Genomic DNA, 13,582 nt, shown 5'->3' with positions numbered 1-13,582 from the left:
TGTGACATGGCCCTGCTGTGGGTTTGAACCCAGGTCAATCTGACCCAAGCCTGAGCTCATGCAAGGAGCCTGAGGAAGTACCTTTGACTGGTACAGCTTAAAGTGACAGAAGCTTAACTTTTACTGAATCTACATATTAACTGTTAAATGTAAATATCATAAAGCCTGTAACAGAAAAGGGTGAAGGGTGGGGACACCTGGGTGGCTCAGTCGGTTAAAGCGTCTGCCTTCGGCTCAGGTCAGGATCTCACGGTCGTGGGATGGAGCCCCATGCCGGGCTCCTCCAAGCTCATCAGGGAGTCAGCTGGAAGATTCTCTCTCCCAGTCCCTCTCCCCCTCCCCCTGCTCTCTCTCTCTCCTCTTCTAAAATAAATAAATGAATCTGGAAAAAAACAACAACATAAAAGAAGGTATGCTGTGGGGAGGGGGTCTAACTTCCTCCCCAGCCTACCCCTGTGGGTGACGAAGCTCTTTAGACTCCGATTTATCCTTCCTGTGTTTCTTCTTGCAGAAATAGGCAGACAACGTACATTTCCTTATCATCCTTTCTGTCTCACCTAGAAGGCTGTGTGCTTCACATGCCCTTTGGCACTTGGCTTTTTCCACTTTACAATACACCTTCATGTCATAGCACTCACCCCATGTTGGTTCACAGAGACCTTCGGGTTATTCTTTTATAGCTGCATAGGACTGTTTGTGGGTACACCATCTTTGATTCAAACAGTCTCCTGGATGTGGGCACCTAGCCAACTTCCAACAGTTTTCTATCACAAACAATGCTTTACTGAGTAACCACTGTGTGTATATATAGTTTGTATTGTCTCAGGTACTTCCTTAGGATAGATTCCTGTGAGTGGGATTTCTAGAACAAAAGACAAACGGGCAGGTAGTTAAGTTTTGTTAGATGTTGCCACATTCCCCTTTGTAATGATGGTACCATTTGCAGTCTGACAGGCAGTGCATGGGCATGCTCGTGTAGCCAAATTGTGGGTGGTGTGGCTAAGCTCTGCAATTTTTGGCAGGTTGATAGGTGATAAATGACATCTCCGCATTGTTTTAATTTGCATTTTCTTACTGTGAATGAAAATGAACATTGTATCCATTCACCAGGGCTGCCATTACAAAGCACCACAGACTTAAACATCAGAGGTGTATTCTCTCCCAGCTCTGGAGGCTGGAGTCAGATCCAGGTGTGTGGCAGGGCCAGTTCCTCCCAAGGCCTCTCTCCTTGGTGTGTACATAGCCATCTTTTCCCCATGTCCCCACATGGTCGCCCCAGTTGAGTGAGTGTGTGTGTGTGTGTGTGTGTGTGTGTGTGTGTGTGTGTGTGTGTGTATACCTTAATCTCTTCTGATAAGGACCCCAGGTACGTTTAAACTGAACAATCTCATTTGGACTTAACTAACTCTTTAAAAGCCTCCATGTCTGAACAGAGTCATATTCTAAGGTTCTGGGGTCAGGACCTCAGCATAGAAATTGGTGGGGGTGGGGGGTTGGTGGAATGCAATTCATAAGAAACATCTTTTCATGTTTAGGGGTCATTTTAACTTTTTCGTGTGAATTATCTGGTTATGTCATTTGTCCTTTTTTTGTGATGCGTTTTCAGCCCTGTTTTTCTTTAATTTCTAAAAGTTTTGGTAGAGTATGGCTATTAGCCCTTGCATGTGATCTGTGTTGGAAATATTTGCTCCAGACTTGTCACTCATCTTTTGACTTTGTTTATGGCTTTATTTTTGCTATAAAAAATTTAAAAATATAGTCAAGTTATTTATCAGTACTTTCTTTTATTACATCTGGATTTTATGCATAGTTAGTGTGGCCTATGGGTTTGTAGTGGCTTGATCTGCCTGGGCTGCATGACAGAATCCCCAGAAGACAAAAGCCTTACGGGGCCTGTGAAATGAGCTCCTACAGTGATGTGAGGTCAACCTCCTGCCACAAACCCCTTATTTGTGAATCTATATGCCTCCTGATGGTTCCGCCTTCAGGAGTGAAATCTGATACAATTAGAAAGCATTTCCCTACATCCACAACATACAGAAACCCACCAGTGATTTCTTTTGTTACTCGTATGATTCCATTTCCATGTTTAGCATTGAGATTTCTGATCCATTTCATGTTTATTCCCATGCATGAGGTGAATATGCTTCATCTTAATCTTCTTCTAAATGGATATCTAGTTGTCCGGATTTATTGCCAAAAATCAATTTTTTCCCAGGATTTAAGATGTCTCCTTTGTAGAACAACCTGTGCATTCTGGCTCATGAGAGCCTACTGTATATATTTTTCTCCAAATCTGCAATCTGTAAGATTTTGGGTTACACAGATGTCTTTTATCTATACCACTTTTTATGGTTTCCAGCTGTATTATGAGAATTGCAAAAATACCATAAAATTTCAAATGTGGCTCCCATCTTGTTAAGCAAGGTGATCATAGCTGTTTTCACAATCTGTGTGGTCCTGATGTGTGTGTCTACCCCCAATACTCATGTTGACGTCCTAGCCCCCAGTACGATCGCACTGGGAAGTGAGCCCTTGGAAGGGGACTAGGTCATGACGGTGGAGCCTCTTGAATGGAATCCATGCCCTTATGAAAGAGACCCCACAGCAGAACTTCCCTACCCCTTCCACCATGAGGACACTGTGAGAGGTCTGTGACCCACAAGAGGCCCTCCTTGACCCTGCTAGCACCCTGACTAGAACTTTTCGCTACCAGAACTGAGAAATAAATGCCTGTTGTTTATAAGCCACCCAGTGTGTGGTATTTTTGTGATATCAGCCCAAGTGGACTAGGAGAGCCTGTCTTGTAATTCCAACGCAGGGAGCATTGGTGGGTCTGCTTCCCTTATCTCTCTTCTGCTGTGATTCTCTTCTTTCATCTTTGTCTCCTCAAATGTTGCGTCAGGAAACTGTACTTGAAAAAACATGATGAACAGGATTAATTTGAAGAGTAGGGTGATATTTTTGTCCTTGTATCCCATCTTCTTCTGCCAGGCATTGGGGAAGCTGGTAGTCACGGGACACCCTAATCCGTGGTCGAGGCCTGAGACTCCCCAGGTCCTGGGGTGGTGCAAAGTTGAGCTGCACATTTGTACAAGGGCTGGTTTCCTTTTGTTCACCAGGAAACTCATCTCCCAAGCAGGGGCTGGAGTGGTGGCCTAGCAGAGGTCCCTCCTTAAAAAGGCCTGGCAAGACAAATGGCTTCATCTTTCCTCCACCCGCCAAATCTTCCTTGTCTTTGTGTTGATAGAACCCCTGGAAGCCAGCCAGCAAAGGGGTCTGGAAATGTAGTCTGAACATTCCACCACTCCCTCCAACCTCCCAAGGAAGGATCTTCCTAGCCGCCTCCCCTTGGATTTCAGGGGCTCAGACAGATCCTACCAAGCCCTCTGTCCTCTGCTCCCAGCTAGGGGCTCAGATGATCCAGGGCTGAGAAGCCAGGCCCATACAGATCTCCGATGGGACGTTGGGGGCTGTGCAGCTCCTGGGGTGTCTGGCCAGGGTCACGGAGTGCAGAGGTGGGAGGCAGCAAGGCCAAGGTGGGCCAGAGAGTGGACCAGTTCAGACGGGTGGAGTGGAGCGACAGAAGGAACGGGACATTCCGGGCTGGGTGCTGACTGGGGGTGGGGGCAGGAGGCCAAGACCCACAGAGCAGGATAATGGGTCAGCCAGGAAGGGGTGGGAGCTTTTTCAAAAAATTTTGGTTTCTATTTTTTTTTTTTTTTTTTTTAAGATTGAAACAAAAGATCGAACCTTCAGCTTCTGGAAGAACTGTCTGTGCCTCCGCTGGGACTTGGCCTTGGCCTACTGCCAGCCAGGGTTAAGGACCAGGGTTACTGGCCTACCCAGACTGAGCAAGGCTCAAGAGTGTTGAATCCCCAGGGAGGAGTGCAGGTGGTGTGACTGGGAATGGGATGCTCATTCTGGAAGCTTCCAGTGGAAGGAAGCATACAGAACCAGGGATTGGCATGGCAGCGTTGACAAAGAACGCTTTGTGTGTGCTTGGCACACATTCGCCAGGGGCCCACTCGCCCTTCTCTAGCACATCTGGGCAGGGCACAGAGGCCACCACTGAATAATAATGTCACCCGCCCTTGGGTAATTTCCCCACCTTGCAAAAAGGGAGGCCAGGATGGTGTCGTGGCGATTAGTGGCCGCCCACAGAGACCCATGCAGAGACATATAAATGGGTATTCAGGGGCTGGAGGCACTGCACACCCCTGGCCCCGAGGCATGTGTGCTGGTGTGCACATACCTGCAAGGATGAGGCTGTCCTGTGAGCTGTCCTGCTGGCTCTGGTCTCAGTGCCTAAGACCCAGGCAGTGTGGCTCAGGAGGCTGGACCCTAAGCCGGTAACAACACTCCTGTGGGTCCTAGGGGCCCAGGCCCCTCCCGTGGGGCCACACAACCTCTGGGTTACCCTCCCAGAGCCAACCCAGACCAGCACTGGCTATGGGGGGATGGGCTAGCCTGAGGAAGGGGCCCTGGGTTCCCAGATAGAGAGAGGATGCCTCCAAGGGCTTGAGGGACTGGCCCCCCTCACCTGCTCCTCCTCCACCAGCTTCTGGGGTCCTGGGATGTTTTTGCCGTGGCCTCAGGTGAGAAGGGCTTTGCGTTGGAGAAGGCCACGAAGAACGTCGAGGGCGTCATGGTGACCCTTACTCCAGAAAACAACCTGAAAATGTTGTCCTCCAGGCACAGGTGAGTGCGGTGTGTGCCCTGTGTCTGGGTGGGACTCATGCCGGGGTGGGAGAGGCCTCCTGGGCAAATCCTTCTCAAGCTACTGCTTGAAGTGGGTCATGCCTTGTGCTGAAGAGCCGCGGGTTCTTGGGGGACTCCAGGTACCCTCCCTCGCATTCCTGCATCTGCCTGCAGGAGATGTGGGGCCCGGGTGTACCTGGGCCAGGCCTGGCCTTGGGACAAGCAAGGGCAGGGGAGGTCTGGGGTAAGATGGCAGCTCCACGGTGTTGGGTGAGCTTGGTCCCACGGGCCATGGTGTTGGCCCCAAAGCCACGTGGCTGGGTCGCCCCAGTGAAGCTGGTGGAATCAGACATCCAAATACAGAAGCTGGGCCTCTGGAGGGCCTTGGGCCCTATGCAAAGCCAAAGATGCCATAGGAGCCATGGGGATGCCACAAGGCTCAGAGCCGATTTTTGGCATCTGCTCAACGGAATGATTGGTCAGCAGCCTCTCCTGGTGCCAGTGTCAAGGCGCATCTCTGTCCAGGGACCTGGGCCAGACGCTGATTTGGAGAGGTGGATTGTGCTGAGGGCCCCCTGCAGATACACATTCGGATCAGGGCTTGGAGGAGAGGCAAGTGGGCCTCTCACGTTTTGTTGTGTAATGAAATTTCATTCGTTGGCCTTTGGACAGCAAACATACTTGCATGGCTCAAAAATCAGGGTTCCTCAGGGTGTACCGTGGGGGTCCTTCCCCACCTGCCTCAGCCAGCCCGTCTCCTCCCTGAGGGTAGCCCGTGTTAGGGACATGGGGGCAGGCACACACCAGCACCCATGTGTCATTTGCCCACGCACGCTGGGGGGTTGTTCCGATCAGTCCACAGAGGCTCTGCTCTCTTTTAAAACATTTCAAAGTTTGTTCTCTTTTGTCTTTATGACATTTTTCAAAGTTGTAGGAAGATAAACACAGCGCAGAGATTTACTGTCCTCACTACTTCTAAGCGCACAGCACAAGGGCGTCAAGCACATTCACACTGTTGTGCAGCCGACCCCCTCCATCCGTTTCCATTGAACACGGACCCCTCCCCTCCCCTGCCCCTATTTCTGTGGGTCTGACTCCTCTGGGGCCTCCGGGGAGTGGATCCTTGGGGATTGGTCTGTCTGCGCCGGGGACCGGGCTGATCTCACTCGGCACCGTGTCCTCCACGTTCATCCGCGTTGTAGCCGGTGTCGGGATTTCCTCCCTTTTTAAGGCTGAATTATGTTCCATGGTGTGGACAGGCCACATGGTTTCTTCCACCGTCTGGTTCGTCAATGGCACTGTCATAAACATGGGTGTGCAAGTCTCCCTTCTGTTCTCCTGCGTGTGCGCCCTGCAGGGGATCGCTGGGCCGTACAGTGATGCCCTTTCGCATTTACCAGGGCGCTCTGCTCTTTTGGATCGCTGTGTGAGACTCCATAGGCCTTCTGCCAGGCTCTGCTGCTCGAAAGACAGTGCTCTCCAATCTTCGGCAACTGGAAACACCTTTTGTGGCGTGGGTCCTGGTGCTCTCGCCTCCAAGAGGTCCCCACGTGGCAGGTTCCCTGAACCAGCGCCCCGGCATTCCCGTGCTCTTGCTTCCACGACATCTGATAGGCAACAGATGGCCCCCTTCAGCTTCTACGTGGCCCTTCTAAGGACGGGAGCATCGCAGCGTACGTGCTCCCTGCCCAACGCACTGCCTGGTCACATCTCTGGTATGTTTTCCTCTAAGGTGTGTTTTTCCTCCTTTGTAAGAACCCTTAAGGATTAGGAATATGAGGCGCTTGTCTGTGACAGAAACCAGTTGCAAATATACTTCCCAGTTTGTCATTTTTCTTATAACATTGAGGAGGACTTTTTTTTTTTCATACATGAAGGATTTCTTTCCATTTCTCTGAGGATGCACACTAGCTTTCTCTTTGCGGGGCTCCTGGCTTTTGTGACACCGTCAGTTAGGAAACGGCTTGCAACTCCCTGGTGCTTCTGGCATCTTCGCTGCATTTGGGATTTGACCCTGGGAAAATAGGAGGAACCAGTTGGTTTTTTCTAGATCACTACCCAATTTCTAACGTCATTAATCGAATTGCCTCTCTGTCCTCCACGGACTCCGGCTGACTTTGTCACGTGCTAAATTCCCATGCTCCCATTTTGCTTTATTATTGGACTTTTTTTTTTTTAGGATTTATTTATTTATTCTTGAGAGAGTGAGAGAGCACGAGCGGGAGGGGCGGAGGGAGGGGTCGAGAATCTCAAGCAGAGTGTGTGCTGAGCGCGGAGCCCAACTCAGTCTCACGATCACGAGATCACAACCTGAGCCAAAACCAAGAGTTGGACGCTTGATGGACGGAGCCACCCAGGCGCCCCTGTTTCTGGACTTCCCATTCATTCCTTTGATCAGTCTTCTGATTTTCCAAACCCCGTTGTTTCACCTGTTGCAGCTTTGTGCCCCACTGCCTCAGTTTACTGGATGGCTCTTGCCTGTTGTTCTTCCTTCTGGAATTTCCCAGCCATGAGCTCATCTTAGTGAGCAAAGACCGCTGCATTTCTGTGGTTGGTTCACTTTATGGACTGACCGCTTTGGGGACGTAGGCCCCTTTGGATACTGGGTGCCTTTACCCAAAATTACAGACGACCCTGTGTTTGTCCGAGGCTCCTTTTGTGCCCATCACGTGGCTTCTAGCGCGCGAGGCCTCTTGGGAGGTAGAAAGAAGTCGATTTGCACTTTGCAGGGCTCTCGTGTCTGCTCATTCCCCGGCCAGGTTGGATTCGGTGCAGAAGAAGGCTTCCGGGCAACGGGCACCATCAGCGGCAGCCAGGATCCCCTGCGCGGCATGCTGGTGGCTGGCCAGGTGCAGTTGGTAGGACCCTTGTCTCTTCTGGGCCTGAGTCCAGACCCTGAGCCGAGGACAGACGATCGCTCTTCCAGCTTGGAGAGGCGTGACGTGAACGTGGTGGAGCTGCTGAGACAGAGCTCTGGATGGGTGTTTGAGAACTCCTGTAAGGCGACGGCCTCCACGGTCTCATGCGGGGTGTGGGGCACGGGGCGGTGCGGGATGGGCTGGCTTTCCGGGCCCTCCCTAGTGGGATCCACCACCGACAGCCTGGGCTGGCGTCCCCTGCCGCCTGGCCAATGCCGTGGGATGGGGAGCGGGCCCATCCCCGAGACTTCCACTAGAAAGTGAAAGGATGCATTTTGTCAGAGTTTGGAAGACAGAGGGCTCACCCTGGCGTGCCCCGCGGTGACCCTGGGCCTCCGTCGGGGGTGGTGCCCCCGAGGGGACATGATCGGTGGAGTGTTCCCCCCGGCATGAGTTGGGACAGGCACTCGCCGGGCATCTGTTCCTGAGGCCCTCTGTGTGCTGGCTCTGGGGTCAATGGGACAATGCTTTCCGGGGGGGCCTCTCGTGAGGTCTGATGCTCCGCCCTGGGGGGGTGCACGTATTTCCTAGGCCTAGGAGTGTTGGACTACAGGGGGCTGGGCACCAACTTCAGGGACTACGCCATTGTGTTCACCCAGCTAGAGTTCAAGGACGAGGCGTTCAACACCGTGGAGCTGTACAGTAAGTGGTGGACACCACGGGCCGGCCCCACAAACTCCCTGCCACGGGCGGCCAGGCTGGGCAACCTCCCGCTGACTGTGCTGAGCCCCGGGCCTCCAGGGTCCTAGAGCAGCATCCCTGCCCTTCGGCCCCCTGCAGGAGGGGTGGCTGGGGCATGGGGCACACGTGGTGAGGGCTCCCCTCCCGCCCCACAGGCCGGACAGAGCTGGCCAGCCAGGAGGCCCTGCGCCTCTTTGCTAGGTGGAGCCAGTCCTGGGCTTCCTGTCTCAGCAGCAGGCCACATTGAGGCCGGACCGTGAGTGTCATCCGATGCCCATGGGCCCCTGGCTGACTTCTGTGGGTCTCGGGGTCCCTCCAAGCCTCAGGGAGTCAGGCAGGGTGGGGGTGGGGAGCTCTACACGGAGTCCCCTGCTCCTGCCCAAAGCCAGGCCTGCAGGGCCGGCCCCGTCTCGGGCGAGGCCGTGGGCAGAGCGGGGTGGCCGCGGTGTGTCCTGGGTGCCCACCCTCAGTAGTCCTCTTCCCCCCCAGTCACCTGTGCGCACAAGACTTTCCAGGTCAGCTGTCCTCCTGAGCATCACCCCAGATCCGACACCCCAGAGCTCTGCCCCGAGAAGGCCCGGGGCCCGGGACGGGGCTGACACCCCTCGAGGTGAATCTGGGGTCCTGCAACGCTCTGCTTGGGTTTCAGTGAATGCATCGACCTCCCGGTGGGACTGTGCCCGCCGAGTCCTGTGAGGCTGGCCAGGCGCTGGCCTCCTTGCTCAGCCGCCTGGGAGCTTGGTGTGGGGCGGGCTGCTCTCAGGACTCACAGCAGTTCCAAATAAAACGATCCCACAAGGCCTTACAGATGCCTCTCACCTGTGTGCCGAGGGCGGACGGCAATGTCAGACGGGGCGCTGCCCTCTCGGGGCTCCGGTCGGTGCAGGGCAGGAGGTGGGCGTGGGGCTCACCGAGGGCTGGGCCATACAGCCCAGAACCAGCTCTGGGTGGGGGGCACGTGGACGTGGGTCTTGGCTCCTGAGTGGGGGCTGGGCTGGGGGCAGCTGCTCCGCAAGCAGAGGTCACCACAGTCCCTGGGCTGGAAGGAGGACTGTCTGAGTTAGAGCAGACTCTCGGGGGTCTGGACAGGTGCGGGCTGACGCAGTGGGCGTGGGTGCCCACCAGGGTGCGCGGCTGGGGTGCCACAGTGTCCAGGGCACAAGAGTGTGGCTTTCCCAGGCCTGGAGCTTTGGGGCCAGGGCAGGGGGCAGGATTCCCGAGGGACCGAGCCTGTGGCTCCTCCTGTGGTCTGGTGGGGCCGTGCCTGACATCGTGGGGGGGGTGCCCATCACTCACGGAGGGGGGCGGTGCGTGCAGGCTAGGGGTGGGCACGCTCACACACATCCAGCAGCCCTGTCCGTCAGCACCTGCTCGGGACGGAAAGCCCTGCTGTCACGCTGGTGCCATCTGTGCCCCATCGTCACCGTGGTCCTGCTTCTCACGTGCAAATATCTCTATGAAGTGACTCCCAGGGACGCCTCCCGGCTGCTTGCCTCTCTTCCGCGGGGGCTAGGATGGGAGGCCCAGGGGTCTCACAGGGGAACACGATGGCCTTCAAATTCAGGCAGCACCCACCAGGCCGAGCCCCTAGGCCACCCGCCTGTGTCCCAAAGCCCCTCTCCCCCCCCATTGACCCACCCCAGGCTGGCTCAAGGCTCTGGGGTGGCTGGACACCTACGGCAGGGTCAGGTGGGTGGGGAGACTTAAACTCAGTGCCCCGGTGGCCGAGGAAGGAGAGTGACAATGGGACCAGGGAGGCTGACGTGTGTGCTGGTCTTGGCGCTTATGCCTGCTACGGGGTCCCGGCCGCAGGAACAGCTACCCAGGGAGTCCCACAACCTCAACTGGAACAAGGTGAGCCACACACCTGCGTTCCCCAAGGCTGACAGCCAGGCCGACCGGGGCCAGGCATGCAGTGTGTGTGGTGGCTGGAAGATCACTCCCTGAAAATCTCCAAAAGGCCATCCTGGAACAGGGGGCAGTGCCGCAAGGGCGGAAGGGGTTTCAGGCCCTGGCCTCTCTCTGAGGAGCTGGTGGCCACGCAAGAGGGGGGAGGGCCGAGGGCCCCAGGCAGGTGCTGCCTCAGGGCACCGGGGATGCTAGGTGGGCAGAGGCCGAACGAGCAGAGCGTGTTCCAGAACAACCAGATGTCTGGCAGGTGGAAGGTCCTAGTGGAGGTGGCCGTGGGAACTGACTCCCCGGGAATGTGGGTTTGTGGCAGGAAGTCAGAGGGATGGGGCCGAGGGCCGAGCTGGAAGGAAGGGGGAGGCCTTTCACGGGAAGGGAATTCCAGCACATGGTAAGCACAGCCCAGCCCTCGGGGCCCCAGCACACCCGGCACCTGCCCGCCAAGGCCCAGAGGGGCAGCCGGGGCCCTGTGCAGGGGCTGTGCCGACCTGTGGGTGCTGGACCCGGCCCGGGCCTCAGGCCAATGTCAGTGTCCGGTGGCTTCCTGAGGGCCCGGCTGGGAGCCTGGCACGGGCAGCTACGCCAGCACGCTCTCCACAGTTTTCAGGGTTCTGGTACATTCTGGCTGTCGCCTCTGAGGGCCAGAGATTCTTGCCAGGCAGAGACAGGAGGAAGCTGGGGGCATCGATGTTGGAGGTCCACAAAGCGGGCCAGCTGAAGGTGGTCCTTGCCTTCAGCCGGTGAGTGGACCGGGGTGGGGGCCCAGCACACTCTTCACGGAGCCCTGACCACAAACAGCCCAGACATCTCCCTGTCAAGAGGGGAAAGGGAGCCGGGGGCGGGGGGAGCCAGACCCACGATCACCCGCACATCTGACAGACCATCTCTGCGGCCCCGAAACCCTTCCTGCCCCTAAAAATTAAGGCCTGATTTTGGGAGAGGCCACCACGTACACGGGAGCACTCGGCAGAGAGTGGGTGTTCCGAGGGTTTCCCTTGAGCTGTGGGACTGACCCTGCACCAAACTGGAAAATTCCAGGAAACCAGAGCCAACAAAGGGCTCCCGCCTTGCTGCCCCCCCCCCCCAGGTCACAGGGGTGTCAGTCACACACATTAATTCTGCGGAAAGATAGGAAAAAGGCGATGTTCAGGAATACTTGTGCGTATGAAGGCCCGGGCCTGGAGAGAAAGACCTGGGGGTGGGCGTGTCCCCGGCTTCAGGGCCACAGGCACGGGAAAGGCCGCTCCTCTGTCCCAGGGCTGGGTGGATGGGATGGACAGCGGCCCACGGGGCGGGCAGGCAGGCCACGGTCGCAGAGCCCACAAGCATGCAAGTGCCCGCAGCCTGGGCCTGGAAGGTGGTTGGGTGTGTGGGAGGGACTCCTGACCCTTCCCAGTTGCCCCTGCTGTGCAGGCCTGATCGGGCGGCCCCACGCTTCTCTTCCAGTCCAGTGAAGGGGGTCGAAGGCTTCCACGTGCTGTCCACCGACTACAGCTACGGCGTGGTCTACGTGCGCCTGGACCGGGCCGGCCGGACCTCTAAGACCCTGCTGCTCCTCAGTGAGTCCAGTGGAAAAATCTGGGGAGGGGGCGTGCGGGGTGCGGGTCAGGTGGGGGATGGAGGGGCGACAAGCTCGGAGGGCAAGATATGGAAGCACCTGCCTCAGCTCGGGCTCCCTGACAGAGCGCCACAGACCGCACCGCACGGGCGCCCGCGATGGACATTGATTCTCACGGCTCAGCGCGCCGACCTGGCGAATTCTGGGGAGGTCCCCATTCCTGGTTTGCAGATGGCCGCCTCTTCACTATGTCAAGTGTCGGGGAGAGGGCTCCGGTGTCTTCCTCTTCTTATACGGGCACTCACCCCATCATGAGCACCCAGCTAACCCCACACACCTCCCAAGGCCCCAGGACGTCACACCATCCCTCTGGGGCTCTGATGGATGAATTTGGGGGGACACGAACACACATCCGTTCCTGTCATGGCCCTTGCGCTGCGGGCTGGCAGGAAGTGGGAAGTAGGAGGTCAGGGCCGGGACACACACAGCAAACGGGTGGCCACGTGGGCGGGCGGAGCGCGGCGCCCGGACGGGGGGACCGGGTGGGCGGGTCTCTGGTGTGGCTGCCACGGGGCTGAGTGGGGGCGGCCAGTGCACGGGCGGAGCCCAGAGGGCAACAGGCCCGGAGTGGGACTGACCCTCTGCATGGAGGCAGGGGACCCCCTGGGCTGAGGGCAGGATCGGGGGCAGCAGGGGGAGGTGGTGAAGGGAGGGTGGGCGGGAGCTGCTGTCCAGGGATGGGTGGGGGGAAGGGGCACAAACACACTTCGGGGCACCGAGGCCTGCAGGACAGCCATCGGAGAGGTCGGAGGGGTCCCGTGGAGTCTCCGTGGAGGAGGGCGTGGCCAGGAGAGCAGCGGGAGGGGCATCAGGCTCCGGCCCATGGGTCCTGTGAGCAGAGGGGCCTCCCCAAGTGGCCCTGTGTGGTGCCCGCCTTGGGGCTGCACTGGGGACACCCCCCTACGTCGGAGAACAGAGGGGACAGAGGCACACTCCCCATCACCCGCCTGCTGCCCCCTCCCTTGGCAGCGCACTGGCTTCTCTGTTCTGCCAGCTCGGAGGGCGCTGCGGTGGCCACGGGCTCGGGGACGGCCCCAGAGGGCCAGAGCTGGGGACTCTGACCTTGTGACTCTGCTTTCAACTGCAGGCAGACAGAGCAGGTCCAGCTTCCCGAGCATGAAAAAATTCGTAGACATACGTGAGATTTTGGAGCTCGCAAACGGCGTGACTGTTCTCCCAAAGATGGTAACAGACGGCCACGGGCCCTCCCGTGCAGGCCAACAGCACGCCCGGCCCCCATCCATCCCGTCGAGCTCAGTGCTTCTCTCCCTCCTGCAGCCTCGTGTGCCCACACCATCCTGCCCTGAGAGCCAGCGTCCACCCACCCGTCCCCTCGGGGCTCCACCCGCGGTCCCCCTTGACCCCGGGAACATCGCTCAAGACTGCAGGTCTGCACAGCCAATGGCCTATTGGGACGCGTTGGAATACCCCAGGCCACTGATGGGGTGAAGTCCAGGGCCATGGCCGTAGCCCAAGCGGGATCCTTTATGATCTTGGAGAGATGGGGATAGGAAGGCGGTAGGAGGGCAGGTGTTGGCCAGGCAGGAGGATGCCCGACCGGACCCATTCTGCCCACGCCCTCCAGATTACGTGGGGGAAAGAGTCTGCCACACTTCTCTGCTGGGAAGTAGACCACGGCTCTTGGACCAATGTCGTCCTTCTGTATGCGTCCCACAGCGCGTCTGCCACCAGTCCCCGTGGGCCCTGACGTCCTACACTTCCTCAGGAAGTCTTCCACTTATTCGCCCAACATTTC

At 57.3% G+C, this 13,582-nt stretch overlaps 1 pseudogene; it reads left to right on the top strand.

Moving 5' to 3' along the window:
- Positions 1-2,553: 2,553 nt before the first annotated feature.
- On the top strand, positions 2,554-13,275 carry LOC148161574 (uncharacterized; annotated as a pseudogene).
- The last annotated feature ends 307 nt before the right edge of the window (positions 13,276-13,582 follow it).

This window comes from Eumetopias jubatus, unplaced genomic scaffold (genome assembly GCF_037043125.1).
Source record: "Eumetopias jubatus isolate StellerSeaLion01/CBP00866 unplaced genomic scaffold, mEumJub1_p1.0 scaffold_137, whole genome shotgun sequence".
NCBI classification, from domain to species: Eukaryota; Metazoa; Chordata; class Mammalia; order Carnivora; family Otariidae; genus Eumetopias; species Eumetopias jubatus.
Note: the sequence above shows the minus strand (reverse complement) of the source record. Positions and strands in the feature narration are given on the sequence as shown.